Source organism: Heterodontus francisci, chromosome 1 (genome assembly GCF_036365525.1).
Source record: "Heterodontus francisci isolate sHetFra1 chromosome 1, sHetFra1.hap1, whole genome shotgun sequence".
NCBI classification, from domain to species: domain Eukaryota; kingdom Metazoa; phylum Chordata; class Chondrichthyes; order Heterodontiformes; family Heterodontidae; genus Heterodontus; species Heterodontus francisci.
The window spans coordinates 125,047,219-125,061,363 of NC_090371.1; the positions used below are offsets into that span (position 1 = coordinate 125,047,219).

Here is a 14,145-nt window from a genome sequence, read left to right on the forward strand (position 1 = left end):
AAATCAGCAAGGACTGGAGTGATGGATGAGTAGGACTTGTTGTGAGACAGGATTCAGGTGGAAGTAGGCGGACTTTGATGGAGAGGATATGGGGTCGAATAGGACGTTAAAATTGTGAATGATCAGGTTCAGCTTAAGTTAATGGCTGGGGAGGGGTGTGAAATCGGTGACAAGAATACGGAGTCTGTGACTGTGCCAAAGTCAGTGCCTTTGGTTTTCCCAGTGTTTTAGCTAGAGGAAGGAGAGACTTATCAGACTGGATGTCAGATAAGGAGTCTGACAACACACGGGAGAGATAGAAGTCTATCTTATTTAGTACTTGGACTGAACTGGTTAATAATTGCCTTTGTGCATAGGACCAGTGAACTCACGCCACCAAATATGATTTTGGTACAGTCTTCAGTATGGTACATTTTGTAAATTTCAAATTACATTTCTCATTCTTCTCAGTTGCTAAGAGTCCAGATATCTCTCAATTGCATCTGTCTCCTCAGAACATTTTGCTTTCCACCTAATTTAATATCCAAAAACTTCAATATTCTATTTACAATATCTTTGGCCAATATTATTCACTTAAATATGATGGGACCTAGGATTAATCCTGGGGGAGTGGGAGCTCTTAGAATTCACTGCTACCCATCTATTAACTATCTTCTTCTTCAGAGCTTTCAAGTGTCAGCTTGGCTCACTGGTAGCTCGTTCACCTCCTGAGTCAGAAGCTTGTGGATTCAGGACCCACTGCAGCACATAATCTAGGCTGACACTTCAGTGCAGTACTGAGCGAGTGCTGCATTGTCGGAGGTGCCATTACTCAGGTGAGATGTAAAAGATCCCATGGCTCTATTTGAAAAAGAGCAGTGGTGTTCTCCAGACATTCTGGCCAAAATTTATCCCTCAACCAACATCACCAAAACAGATTAATTGGTCATTTATGGGACGTCGCAATACACAGATTGGCTGCCACATTTGTCTACATAATGTCAGTAATTTCACTTTTCACCGTTCCCAACCAGCCTGTGCTTGCAAAACTGAAAACCGTGTCCAACATTAGAAGTGATTCTGCGATTGGATAACATTTGCTAAATAATCCTCAGTGTGCTAAGAATTATGCTGACAACCAATTTAAGATTGTTAGTTGGGTTCGCAGTGTGGCGCATTTGCATGTACTGGAAGCTACATATATTAATACACAGGGCCCTGTTCTTTGCAGACAAAGAATATGTACAAACATTGCGCCTGTTTCAACTGAACAAAATAAGTGACAGCCATTTGCGGGTTCATTCCTCAGGGTAATGCCTTGACCAAACTGGGTCAAGCTGCTTGGTTTAAATTTCAGACAAAGCTTGGCAGTTAACTTGGTCACCATAAACTGGTGCATTCTCCGTGGCAACGCCTCTACCAATCAGCACTCTCTTCTCATGCAGTATGTTTTTTTTTCCCTTACATTGGTTATTGCAATTATCCTGATGAGTGCAAGACGAAAAGCTTTGACAACATATCTCTATTTTCAGCAATACTCATTTCACTTTTAAATAAATTCATTGATTTTGAGCTCTTTGAGACATCCTGAGGATAAGAAAGGTGCCATTTTTTCTTTTTCACTCTTGTCTCCTTCCCTGCTCCTGCATTGAAGGTGTTGATATCTTACTGCTATACATTTCCTTCGGCACCTTGCACTACCTCACTTAAGTTGCCAATATTCATAAATGAGCCTTGCTGATGAAGTCTTAGTATTCACTAGGTAGGCTATTTAACCATAGGCAGAGCGAGAGTGGAAAAAGAGGGGTTATTCAGCAAAAACAAATCCTGTCCTTGTGAATGCTGAGGGGGTGATGGCGAGCAGTTATAGGGAAGTAGTGACACCACCTAAGTTACAGGATAAAGGTAGCTGGGTGACCGTCAGGGGAGGGAGAGGGAATAGGCGCACAGTGCAGGGATCCCCTGTGGCCGTTCCCCTCAATAATAAGTATACCATTTTGGATACGGTTGGGAGGGGGGGGTGGGCGACCTACCAGGGGAAAGCCACAGCGGCCAGGTCTCCGGCACTGAGCCTGGTTCAGTGGCTCAGAAGGGAAGGGGGGAGAATAGGAGAGCGATAATGATAGGAGATTCAATGGTTAGAGGAACAGACAGGAGATTCTGTTGTCGCGAACGAGACTCCCAGATGGTATGTTGCCTCCTGGGTGCCAGGGTCAGGGATGTCTCGGATCGAGTCCACAGGATTCTTAAGGGGGAGGGGGAGCAGCCAGAGGTCGTGGTACATATCGGTACCAATGACATAGCTAGGAAAAGGGATGAGGACCTGAAAAGCAAATATAGGGAGTTAGGTTGGAAGCTGAAAGGCAGGACAAGCAGAGTAGTAATCTCAGGATTGTTACTGGTGCCATGTGCTAGTGAGGCTAGAAACAGGGAGCGAGTGTAGCTGAACATGTGGCTAAAGAACTGGTGTAGGAGGGAGGGCTTCAGATATGTGGATCATTGGGATACCTTCTGGGGAAGGTGGGACTGTACAAGAAGGACGGGTTGCATCTGAACTGGAGGGGCACCAATATCCTGGGCGGGAGGTTTGCGAGAGCTCTTTGGGAGGGTTTAAACTAGTTTGGCAGGGGGATGGGAACCAGAGCCACGGATCAGTGGATGGGGTAGCTGTTGAACAGGCAGATACCGAGTGCAGAGAGTCTGCGAGGAAGGTTAGACAGTTGACAGGGCAAAGTTGCAGCCAGTATGATGGGTTGAAGTGTGTCTATTTTAACGCAAGAAGTGTCAGGAATAAGGGTGATGAACTTGGAGCATGGATCAGTACTTGGAGCTACGATGTTGTGGCCATTACGGAGATGTGGATATCACGGGCAGGAATGGATGTTGGATGTTCCGGGGTTTAGATGTTTCAAAAGGAATAGGGAGGGAGGTTAAAAGAGGTGGGGGAGTGGCATTGCTAATCAGGGATAGTATCAAAGCTGCAGAAAGGGAGGTCGTCGAGGAGGGTTTGTCCACTGAGTCATGATGGGTGGAAGTCGAACAGGAAAGGAGCAGTCACTTTGGGAGTTTTCTTTTGACCCCCCAACAGCAACAGAGACATGGAGGAACAGATTGGGAGGCAGATTTTGGAAAGGTGCAGAAGTAACAGGGTTGTTGTCATGGGTGACTTCAACTTCCTTAATATTGATTGGAACCTCCTTAGTGCAAATAGTTTGGATGGAGCAGTTTTTGTCAGGTGTGTCCAGGAAGGTTTCCTGACTCAATATCTAGATAGGCCGATGAGAGGGGAGACTATGTTGGACTTGGTGCTTGGCAACGAACCAGGCCAGGTGGCAGATCTCTCGGTGGGAGAGCATTTTGGTGATAGTGATCACAATTCCCTGACCTTTACTATAGTCATGGAGAGGGACAGGAGCAGACGGGATGGGAAAATATTTAATTGGGGCAGGAACTGGGGAGCATAAATTGGGAACAGATGTTCTCAGGGAAATGCACGACAGAAATGTGGAGGTTGTTTAGGGAGCACTTGCTGCGACTGCTGGATAGGTTTGTCCCGATGAGGCAAGGAAGGGATGGTAGGGTGAAGGAACCTTGGATGACAAGAGATGTGGAACAGCTAGTCAAGAGGAAGAAGGAAGCTTACTTAAGGTTGAGGAAGCAAGGATCAGACAGGGCTCTAGAGGGTTACAAGGTAGCCAGGAAGGAACTGAGGAATGGACTTAGGAGAGCTAGAAGGGGACATGAAAAAGTCTTGGCGGGTAGGATTAAGGAAAATCCCAAGGCGTTCTACACTTATGTGAGGAACAAGAGGATGGCCAGAGTGAGGGTAGGGCCGATCAGGGATAGTGGAGGGAACTTGTGCCTGGAGTCGGAGGAGGTAGGGGAGGTCCTAAATGAATACTTTGCTTCAGTATTCACTAGTGAGAGGGACCTGGTCGTTTGTGAGGACAGCGTGGAACAGGCTGATATGCTCCAACAGGTTGAGGTTAAGAGGGAGGATGTGTTGGAAATTTTGAATGATATGAGGACAGATAAGTCCCCGGGGCCAGACGGGATATACCCAAGGATATTACGGGAAGCGAGGGAAGAGATTGCTGTGCTTTTGGCGATGATCTTCACTGTCCACTGGAGTAGTACCAGATGATTGGAGGGTGGCAAATGTTGTTCCCTTGTTCAAGAAAGGGAATAGGGATAACCCTGGGAATTATAGACCAGTCAGTCTTACGTCGGTAGTGGGCAAATTATTGGAGAGGATTCTGAGAGACAGGATTTATGATTATTTGGAAAAGCATGGTTTGATCAGAGACAGTCAGCATGGCTTTGTGAGGAGTAGGTCATGCCTCACAAGCCTTATTGAATTCTTTGAAGATGTGACAAAACACATTGATGAAGGAAGAGCAGTGGATGTGGTGTATATGGATCTTAGCAAGGCGTTTGATAAGGTTCCCCATGGTAGGCTCATTCAGAAAGTAAGGAGGCATGGGATTCAGGGAAAGTTGGCTGTCTGGATACAAAATTGGCTGGCCCATAGAAGTCAGAGGGTGGTAGTAGATGGAAAGTATTCAGCATGGAGCTCGATGACCAGTGGTGTTCCACAAGGATCTGTTCTGGGACCTCTGCTTTTTGTGATTTTTATAAATGACTTGGATGAGGAAGTGGAAGGCTGGGTTAGTAAGTTTGCCGATTAACATGAAGGTTGCTGGAGTTGTGGATAGTGTGAAAGGCTGTTGTAGGTTGCAACGGGACATTGACAGGATGCAGAGCTGGGCTGAGAAGTGGCAGATGGAGTTCAACCTGGAAAAGTGTGAAGTGATTCATTTAGGAAGGTCGAATTTGAATGCGGAATACAGGCTTAAAGACAGGATTCTTGGTAGTGTGGAGGAACAGAGGGATCTTGGGGTCCACGTCCATAGATCGCTCAAAGTTGCCACCCAAGTTGATAGTGTTGTTAAGGCGTATGGTGTAGAACATAGAACTTTACAGCGCAGTACAAGCCCTTCGGCCCTCGATGTTGCGCCGACCTGTGAAACCATCTGACCTACACTATTCCATTTTCATCCATATGTCTATCCAATGACCACTTAAATGCCCTTAAAGTTGGTGAGTCTACTACTGTTGCAGGCAGGCAGGGCATTCCACGCCCCTACTACTCTCTGAGTAAAGAAACTACCTCTGACATCTGTCCTATATCTATCACCCCTCAACTTAAAGCTATGTCCCCTCGTGTTTGCCATCACCATCCGAGGAAAAAGACTCTCACTATCCACCCTATCTAACCCTCTGATTATCTTATATGTCTCTATTAAGTCACCTCTCCTCCTCCTTCTCTCCAACGAAAACAACCTCAAGTCCCTCAGCCTTTCCTCGTAAGACCTTCCCTCCATACCAGGCAACATCCTAGTAAATCTCCTCTGCACCCTTTCCTAAGCTTCCACATCCTTCCTATAATGCGGTGACCAGAACTGCACGCAATTCTCCAGGTGTGGCCGCACCAGAGTTTTGTACAGCTGCAGCATGACCTCGTGGCTCCGAAACTCGATCCCCCTACTAATACAAGCTAATGCACCATATGCCTTCTTAACAGCCCTATTAACCTGGGTGGCAACTTTCAGGGATTTATGTACCTGGACACCAAGATCTCTCTGCTCATCTACACTACCAGGAATCTTCCCATTTGCCCAGTACTTTGCATTCCTGTTACTCCTTCCAAAGTGAATCACCTCACACTTTTCTGCATTAAACTCCATTTGCCATCTCTCAGCCCAGCTCTGCAGCCGATCTATGTCCCTCTGTAACCTACAACATCCTTCGGCACTATCCACAGCTCCACCGACCTTCGTGTCATCTGCAAATTTACTAACTCACCCTTCTACACCCTCATCCAGGTCATTTATAAAAATGACAAACAGCAGTGGCCCCAAAACAGATCCTTGCGGTACACCACTAGTAACTAAACTCCAGGATGAACATTTACCATCAACCACCACCCTCTGTCTTCTTTCAGCTAGCTAATTTCTGATCCAAAGCACTAAATCACCTTCAATCCCATACTTCTGTATTTTCTGCAATAGCCTACTGTGGGGAACCTTATCAAACGCCTTACTGAAATCCATATACACCACATCCATGGCTTTACCCTCATCCACCTGTTTGGTCACCTTCTCAAAAAACTCAATAAGGTGTGTTGGCTTTCATTAACAGGGGGATTGAGTTTAAGAGCCGCGAGGTTATGCTGCAGCTCTATAAGGCCCTGGTTTGACCACACTTGGAATATTGTGTTCAGTTCTGGTCGCCTCATTATAGGAAGGATGTGGAAGCTTTAGAGAGGGTGCAGAGGAGATTTACCAGGATGCTGCCTGGACTGGAGGGCATGTCCTATGAAGAAAGATTGAGGGAGCTAGGGCTTTTCTCATTGAAGCGAAGAGGTGACTTGATCGAGGGGTACAAGATGATGAGAGGCATAGATAGAGTGGATAGCCAGAGACTTTTTCCCAGGGTGGAAAGGGCTATCACCAGGGGGCATAATTTTAAGGTGATTGGAGGAAGGTTTCGGGGAGATGTCAGAGGTAGGTTCTTTACACAGAGAGTGGTGGGTGCGTGGAATGCGCTGCCAGCGGTGGTGGTAGAAGCAGATACATTAGGGGCATTTAAGCGACTTTTGGATAGGTACATGGATAATAGTAGAATGAAGGGTAGGTAGTTAGTTTGATCTTGGAGTAGGTTAATAGGTTCGGCACAACATCGTGGGTCGAAGGGCCTGTACTGTGCTGTTCTATGTTCTATGAAATGTGCAACCACATGCATTTCCGTTAAGGGTCTCTAAATAATGATAGGCCATTTGTAGTGCATCTAACTCTAGTACAAATGGCTCTCTGAGTGATGGCCTTGATCGTTGTTAAAGAGATCTTGTTGGGAGTGCACATGGTTGCATATTGCATGAGGATATGGCTGAGATCACCTAATTCTGTGGACTGAAGTTGAACTGTCAGACTGACCATATCTGTGTGGCTCTGCTACTCACTGCCGCCTTCAGTTGAGCTTCAGTTTTCATGTCAGTCAAATATTATTTGTGAAGGTCCTTGCAAATGTTTTCTGAAAGTTAAAGTGGGCAGTAATCACCACTTTACCCCCTTCAACAACTTTGCATCTTTTAAAGATGGGCAAATTGTCTTTCATTCTGTTGGATAGTTGTAGATTTGAATCTGGTTGTGTATGAGTTGTATTAGCTTGCATCACTTAAGTCAGGAAATCTTAGTGATTTTTTTTAAATGGCACCATTTGGTTGATGCTCACTGTTTCTACCCACTTTCATTTAAAAAAAATTATGCAAATATAAGCAACCGTGTCTCCGAGAGAACAAATCCCTAGATAAGCTCAACACAAAATAAGTTCAAAATTGATCAGAATTACTAATCTTGAGCAGAAACTACAGGACCTAGCTGAAAGTTTCATTTTGTTTGAGGGGAGACTGTAGCTTGACTGTTATTTCCTTCCCTCCCCCATTCCCAAGGTCATATAACCTGCTAAAACTCACTCTCTAGTCTTGCACAAAAAATCATACACCTTTGGGCAAGGTACCTAGGGAATAACTGCACCCCAGCAAGGTATCAATGTCTGGAGGATGGAACTGTAAAAAGTGGCAGAAAAAGATGCTTTGTTTGTAGAAGTCCAAGGAGTTTGAGGGTTATTACAATAACTGGCACTATTGAAAAGACTTGGGTGGAATTGAACCATTGGCTGGTTTCTGTGCTGCAGCATTCTATTTAGTCCATCGGCTCTGTCCTTTACATGCCAGCTAGTCTAATCTCGCTCCCCTACTCAGTCCTCATACCATAGGACCATAGAAAAATGATGGCACAGAAGGAGGCCATTCAGCCCGTTGTGTCTGTTGCGACCATCGTGTCCCACCTTCCAGCACCTGGTCCATAGCCTTGTAGGTTAGAGCATTTCGGGTACTTTTAAATGAGTTGAGGGTTTCTGCCTCCACCACTGATCCAGACAGTAAATTCCAGACACCCACTGCCCTCTGGGTGAAAACGTTTTTCCTCATGTCCCCTCTAATCCTTCTACCAATCACCTTAACTCTGTGCCCCCTGGCAATTGACCTCTCTGCTAGGGGAATCCGGTCCTTCCTGTCTATCTACAATTAAGTCACCCCTCAGCCTCCTCTGTTCTATTGAAAACAACCCTAGCCAATCCAATCTTTCCTCATAGCTGCAATTTCAAGCCCTGGCAACATTCTTGTAAATCTCTTCTGTACTCTTTCCAGAGCAATTATGTTCTTTCCGTAATGTGGTGACCAGAACTGTATGCAATACTCCAGCTGTGGCCTAACCAGCGTTTTATACAGTTCCGGCATCACATCTCTGCTTTTTGTATTCTATACCTTGTCCAATAAAGGAAAGCATTCCATATGTCACCTTCACCACTTTATCAACCTGTCCTGCCACCTTCAGGGACCTGTGGACATAGAACAAAGAAAATTACAGCACAGGAACAGGCCCTTCGGCCCTCCAAGCCTGCGCCGATCCAGATCCTCTATCTAAACCTGTCGCCTATTTTCTAAGGGTCTGTATCTCTTTGCTTCCTGCCCATTCATGTATCTGTCTAGATACATCTTAAAAGACGCTATCGTGCCCGCGTCTACCACCTCCGCTGGCAACGCGTTCCAGGCACCCACCACCCTCTGCGTAAAGAACTTTCCACGCATATACCCCCTAAACGTTTCACCTCTCACTTTGAACTCGTGACCCCTAGTAATTGAATCCCCCACTCTGGGGGAAAAAGCTTCTTGCTATCCACCCTGTCTATACCTCTCATGATTTTGTACACCTCAATCAGGTCCCCCCTCAACCTCCGTCTTTCTAATGAAAATAATCCTAATCTACTCAACCTCTCTTCATAGCTAGCGCTCTCCATACCAGGCAACATCCTGGTGAACCTCCTCTGCACCCTCTCCAAAGCATCCACATCCTTTTGGTAATGTGGCAACCAGAACTGCACGTAGTATTCCAAATGTGGCCAAACCAAAGTCTTATACAACTGTAACATGACCTGCCAACTCTTGTACTCAATACCCCGTCCGATGAAGGAAAGCATGCCGTATGCCTTCTTGACCACTCTATTGACCTGTGTTGCCACCTTCAGGGAACAATGGACCTGAACACCCAAATCTCTCTGCACATCAATTTTCCCCAGGACTTTTCCATTTATTGTATAGTTCACTCTTGAATTGGATCTTCCAAAATGCATCACCTCGCATTTGCCCGGATTGAACTCCATCTGCCATTTCTCTGCCCAACTCTCCAATCTATCTATATTCTGCTGTATTCTCTGACAGTCCCCTTCACTATCTGCTACTCAACCAATCTTAGTGTCGTCTGCAAACTTGCTAATCAGACCACCTATACTTTCCTCCAAATCATTTATGTATATCACAAACAACAGTGGTCCCAGCATGGATCCCTGTGGAACACCACTGGTCACACGTCTCCATTTTGAGAAACTCCCTTCCACTGCTACTCTCTGTCTCCTGTCTCCTGTTGCCCAGCCAGTTCTTTATCCATCTAGCTAGTACACCTTGGACCCCATGCGACTTCACTTTCTCCATCAACCTACCATGGGGAACCTTATCAAACGCCTTACAGAAGTCTATGTATATGACATCTACAGCTGTTCCCATATCAATCAACTTTGTCACTTCCTCAAAGAATTCTATTAAGTTGGTAAGACATGACCTTCCCTGCACAAAACCATGTTGCCTATCACTGATGAGCCCATTTTCTTCCAAATGGGAATAGATCCTATCCCTCAGTATCTTCTCCAGCAGCTTCCCTACCACTGACGGCAGGCTCACCGGTCTATAATTACCTGGATTATCCCTGCTACCCTTCTTAAACAAGGGGACAACATTAGCAATTCTCCAGTCCTCCGGGATGTCACCCGTGTTTAAGGATGCTGCAAAGATATCTGTTAAGGCCCCAGCTATTTCCTCTCTCGCTTCCCACAGTAACCTGGGATAGATCCCATCCGGACCTGGGGACTTGTCCACCTTAATGCCTTTTAGAATACCCAACACTTCCTCCCTCCTAATGCCGACTTGACCTAGAGTAATCAAACATCTATCTCTAACCTCAACATCCGTCATGTCCCTCTCCTCGGTGAATACCGATGCAAAGTATTCGTTTAGAATCTCACCCATTTTCTCTGACTCCACGCATAACTTTCCTCCTTTGTCCTTGAGTGGGCCAATCCTTTCTCCAGTTACCCTCTTGCTCCTTTATATATGAATAAAAGGCTTTGGGATTTTCCTTAACCCTGTTTGCTAAAGATATTTCATGACCCCTTTTAGCCCTCTTAATTCCTCGTTTCAGATTGGTCCTACATTCCCGATATTCTTCCAAAGCTTCGTCTTTCTTCAGCCACCTAGACCTTACTTATTCTTCCTTTTTCCTCTTAGCTAGTTTCACAATTTCACCTGTCATCCATGGTTCCCTAATCTTGCCATTTCTATCCCTGATTTTCACAGGAACATGTCTCTCCTGCATGCTAATCAACCTCTCTTTAAAAGCCTCCCACATATCAAATGTGGATTTACCTTCAAACAGCTGCTCCCAATCTACATTCCCCAGCTCCAGCCGAATTTTGGTATAGTTGGCCTTCCCCCAATTTAGCACTCTTCCTTTCGGACCACTCTCGTCTTTATCCATGAGAATTCTAAAACTTACGGAATTGTGATCACTATTCCCAAAGTAGTCCCCTACTGAAAGTTCAAGCACTTGGCCAGGCTCATTCCCCAACACCAGGTCCAATATGGCCCCTTCCAGAGTTGGACTATTTACATACTGCTGTAGAAAACCCTCCTGGATGCTCCTTACAAATTCTGCTCCATCTAGACCTCTAACACTAAGTGAATCCCAGTCAATGTTGGGAAAATTAAAATCTCCTATCACCACCACCCTGTTGCTCCTACATCTTTCCATAATCTGTTTCCATATTTGTACCTCTATCTCACGCTCGCTGTTGGGAGGCCTGTAGTACAGCCCCAACATTGTTACCGCACCCGTCCCATTTCTGAGTTCTGCACATATTGCCTCACTGCTCGAGTCCTCCATAGTGCCCTCCTTCACAGCTGTGATATCCTCTTTGACCACTAATTCAACTCCTCCACCCCTTTTACCTCCCTCTCTATCCCGCCTGAAGCATAGCTATCCTGGGATATTTAGTTGCCAATCGTGCCCTTCCCTCAACCAAGTCTCAGTAATAGCAATAACATGATACTCCCAGGTACTAATCCAAGCCCTAAGTTCATCTGCCTTACCTACTACCCTTCTTGCATTAAAACAAATGCACCTCAGACCACCAGTCCCTTTGCGTTCATCATCTGCTCCCTGCCTGCTCTTCCCCTTAGTCACGCTGACTTCATTATCTAGTTCCTTACAGGCTTTAGTTACTACCTCCTTACTGTCCACTGACCTCCTCATTTGGTTCCCATCCCCCTGCCACATTAGTTTAAACCCTCCCCAACAGCGTTAGCAAAAGCATCCCCAAGGACATTGGTTCCAGTCCGGCCCAGGTGTAGACCGTCCAATTTGTAATAGTCCCACCTCCCCCAGAACCGGTCCCAATGTCCCAAAAATCTGAACCCCTCCCTCCTGCACCATCTCTCAAGCCACGCATTCATCCTGACTATTCTTTCATTTCTACTCTGACTAGCACGTGGCACTGGTAGCAATCCTGAGATTACTACCTCTGAGGTCCTACTTTTTAACTTGGCTCCTAACTCCCTAAATTCTGCTTGTAGGACCTCATCCCGTTTTTTACCTATATCATTGGTGCCTATGTGCACAACAACAACTGGCTGTTCACCCTCCCCCTTCAGAATGTTCTGCAGCCGATCTGAGACATCCCTGAACCGTGCACCTGGGAGGCAACATACCATTCGGGAGTCTCGTTTTTGACCACAGAACCGCCTATCTACTCCCCTTACAATCGAATCCCCTGTGACTATAGCCTTTCCACTCTTTTTCCTGCCCTTCCGAACAGCAGAGCCAGCCACGGTGCCATGAACCTGGCTACTGCTGCCTTCCCCTGGTGAGCCATCTCCCTCAACAGTATCCAAAACGGTATACCTGTTTTGGAGGGAGATGAACGCAGGGGACACCTGCGCTGCCTTCCTGCTCTTTCTCTGCCTTTTGGTCACCCATTTCCTTTCTCCCTCAGCAATCCTAATTTGCGGTGTGACCAATTCGCTAAACGTGCTATCCACGACCTCCTCAGCATCGTGGATGCTCCAAAATGAGTCCATCCACAGCTCCTGAGCCATCAGGCGGTCTAACAAGAGCTGCAGCTGGACACACTTCCAGCACGTGAAGGAATCAGGGACATCAGCCGTGTCCCTAAGCACCCACATTGAGCAAGAGGAGCATAACACGGGTCTGAGATCTCCTGCCATTTTTATTCTTAAGCTTAACTTAGTCTTAACTTCGATAAATGAAAAAGGAACGAAAAGTTTTTACGAATCACACGAAAAAAAAAATAGAAAAAGCCTTACCTTATCTACACACCACCGAGTCCTTTTTTTTTTTGGTTAGAGGAGGAGGGCAGGTGGGAGACACTACAGGTGTAGTGTCTCGGGTTTAGCCGCTGCCCAAATATATAGGACTTACTTACCCAGCTGCCACCTTGCTCTCCCTGTCGCCGCTGCAAAACATGCACTCCAAAGTCTCACTTCTTCTACCCCTCTCAACATCCTCCCATTTATTGTATATTCCCTTGCTTTGTTTGCCCTCCCTAAATGCATTACCTCACACTTCTCCGGATTGAATTCCATTTGCCACTTTTCCGCCCACTCAACCAAACCACTGATATCATCTGGAGTCTACAGCTATCCTCTTCACTATCAACACAGCCAATGTTTGTGTCATCAGCAAATTTCCCAATCATGCCTCCCACATTTAAGTCCAAATCATTAATATATACCACAAACAGCAAGGGGGCCAACACCCAGCCCTGTGGAACGCCACTAGAAACCACTTTCCATTCACAAAAACAGCCGTCGACTGCTACCCTTTGTTTCCTGTCACTGAGCCAATTTTGGATCCAACTTGCCACATTCCCTTGTATCCCATAGGCTTTCATTTTTTCTGACCATGCGGGACCTTGTCAAATGCCTTACTAAAATCCATGTCGACCACATCGACTGCACTACCCTCATCAATCCTTCTTGTTACTTCCTCAAAAAACTCAATTAAGTTATTAAGACATGACCTTCCCTTAACAAATCCATGCTGACTATCCTTGATTAATCCGTGCCTTTCTAAGTGGCAGTTTATCCTGTGTCTCAGAACTGGTTCTCATAATATACCCACCACCGGTCAGACTGACCAGCCTATAATTATTTGGCCTGTCTCTCGCACCCTTTTTAAACAACGGTATAATGTTCGCAGACTTCCAATCTTCTGACACCTTGCCCGTATCCAGTGAAGATATAAAGATGATCCTCAACGAATCCGCTATTTCCTCCCTGGCTTCCTTTAACAACCTGGGATGCAATCCATCCGGCTTGGGCAATTTATCCACTTTCAAGGATGTCGGAACCTCTAGTACTTCCTTATCGTATCTAATATTTCCTCTTTTACTACAATGTCTGCATCATCCCTCTCCTTTGTGAAGACAGAGACACAACAACTCATTAAGAACCCTGCCCACATCTTCTGCATCCATGCATAAGTTCCCTTGTACAAGTCTGTTGGGCCCCACCCTTTCCTTAATTATCCTCTTGCTTTTAATGTGCTGATGAAAAATTATTGGCAGGTAAAATCAAGGAAAACCCAAAGATGTTTTATGTCCCCTCTTTGCTTTCCTAATTTCTTTTTTTACTTTACCCCTATACTTTCTATACCCCTAGGCTTTCTGAAGTATTCAGTTTTTTTTAAGATCATGATAAGCTTTCGTTTTCTGCTTTAACTTACCCTGCATGCTTCTAGATAACCAGGGGCTCTAGATTTGGCCGTACCACCCTTTATCTTTGTGGGGACATGCCTACACTGTGCCTGTAGAATCTCGCTTTTGAATGCCTCCCACTAGTTTGCCACTGATTTTCCTTCAAGTAGCTGTATCCACTTCACTTTCACCAGATCACCTCTCTGTTTCATAAAATTTGCC

The 14,145-nt window shown here is 45.7% G+C and overlaps 1 protein-coding gene across 4 annotated transcripts in view; it reads left to right on the forward strand.

Annotated features, from left to right (window-relative positions):
* Positions 1–14,145, forward strand: part of usp46 (ubiquitin specific peptidase 46) — a 93,247-nt gene that overhangs the window by 68,332 nt on the left and 10,770 nt on the right. The window contains exon 10 of one of the 4 annotated variants that reach the window (XR_010975361.1): positions 664–815. The exons of the other annotated variants lie outside the window; for them this stretch is intronic. The gene's annotated coding sequence lies outside the window, so the exon portion shown is untranslated. The remainder of the gene's footprint in view (positions 1–663; positions 816–14,145) is intronic. 4 annotated transcript variants of the gene reach the window in all.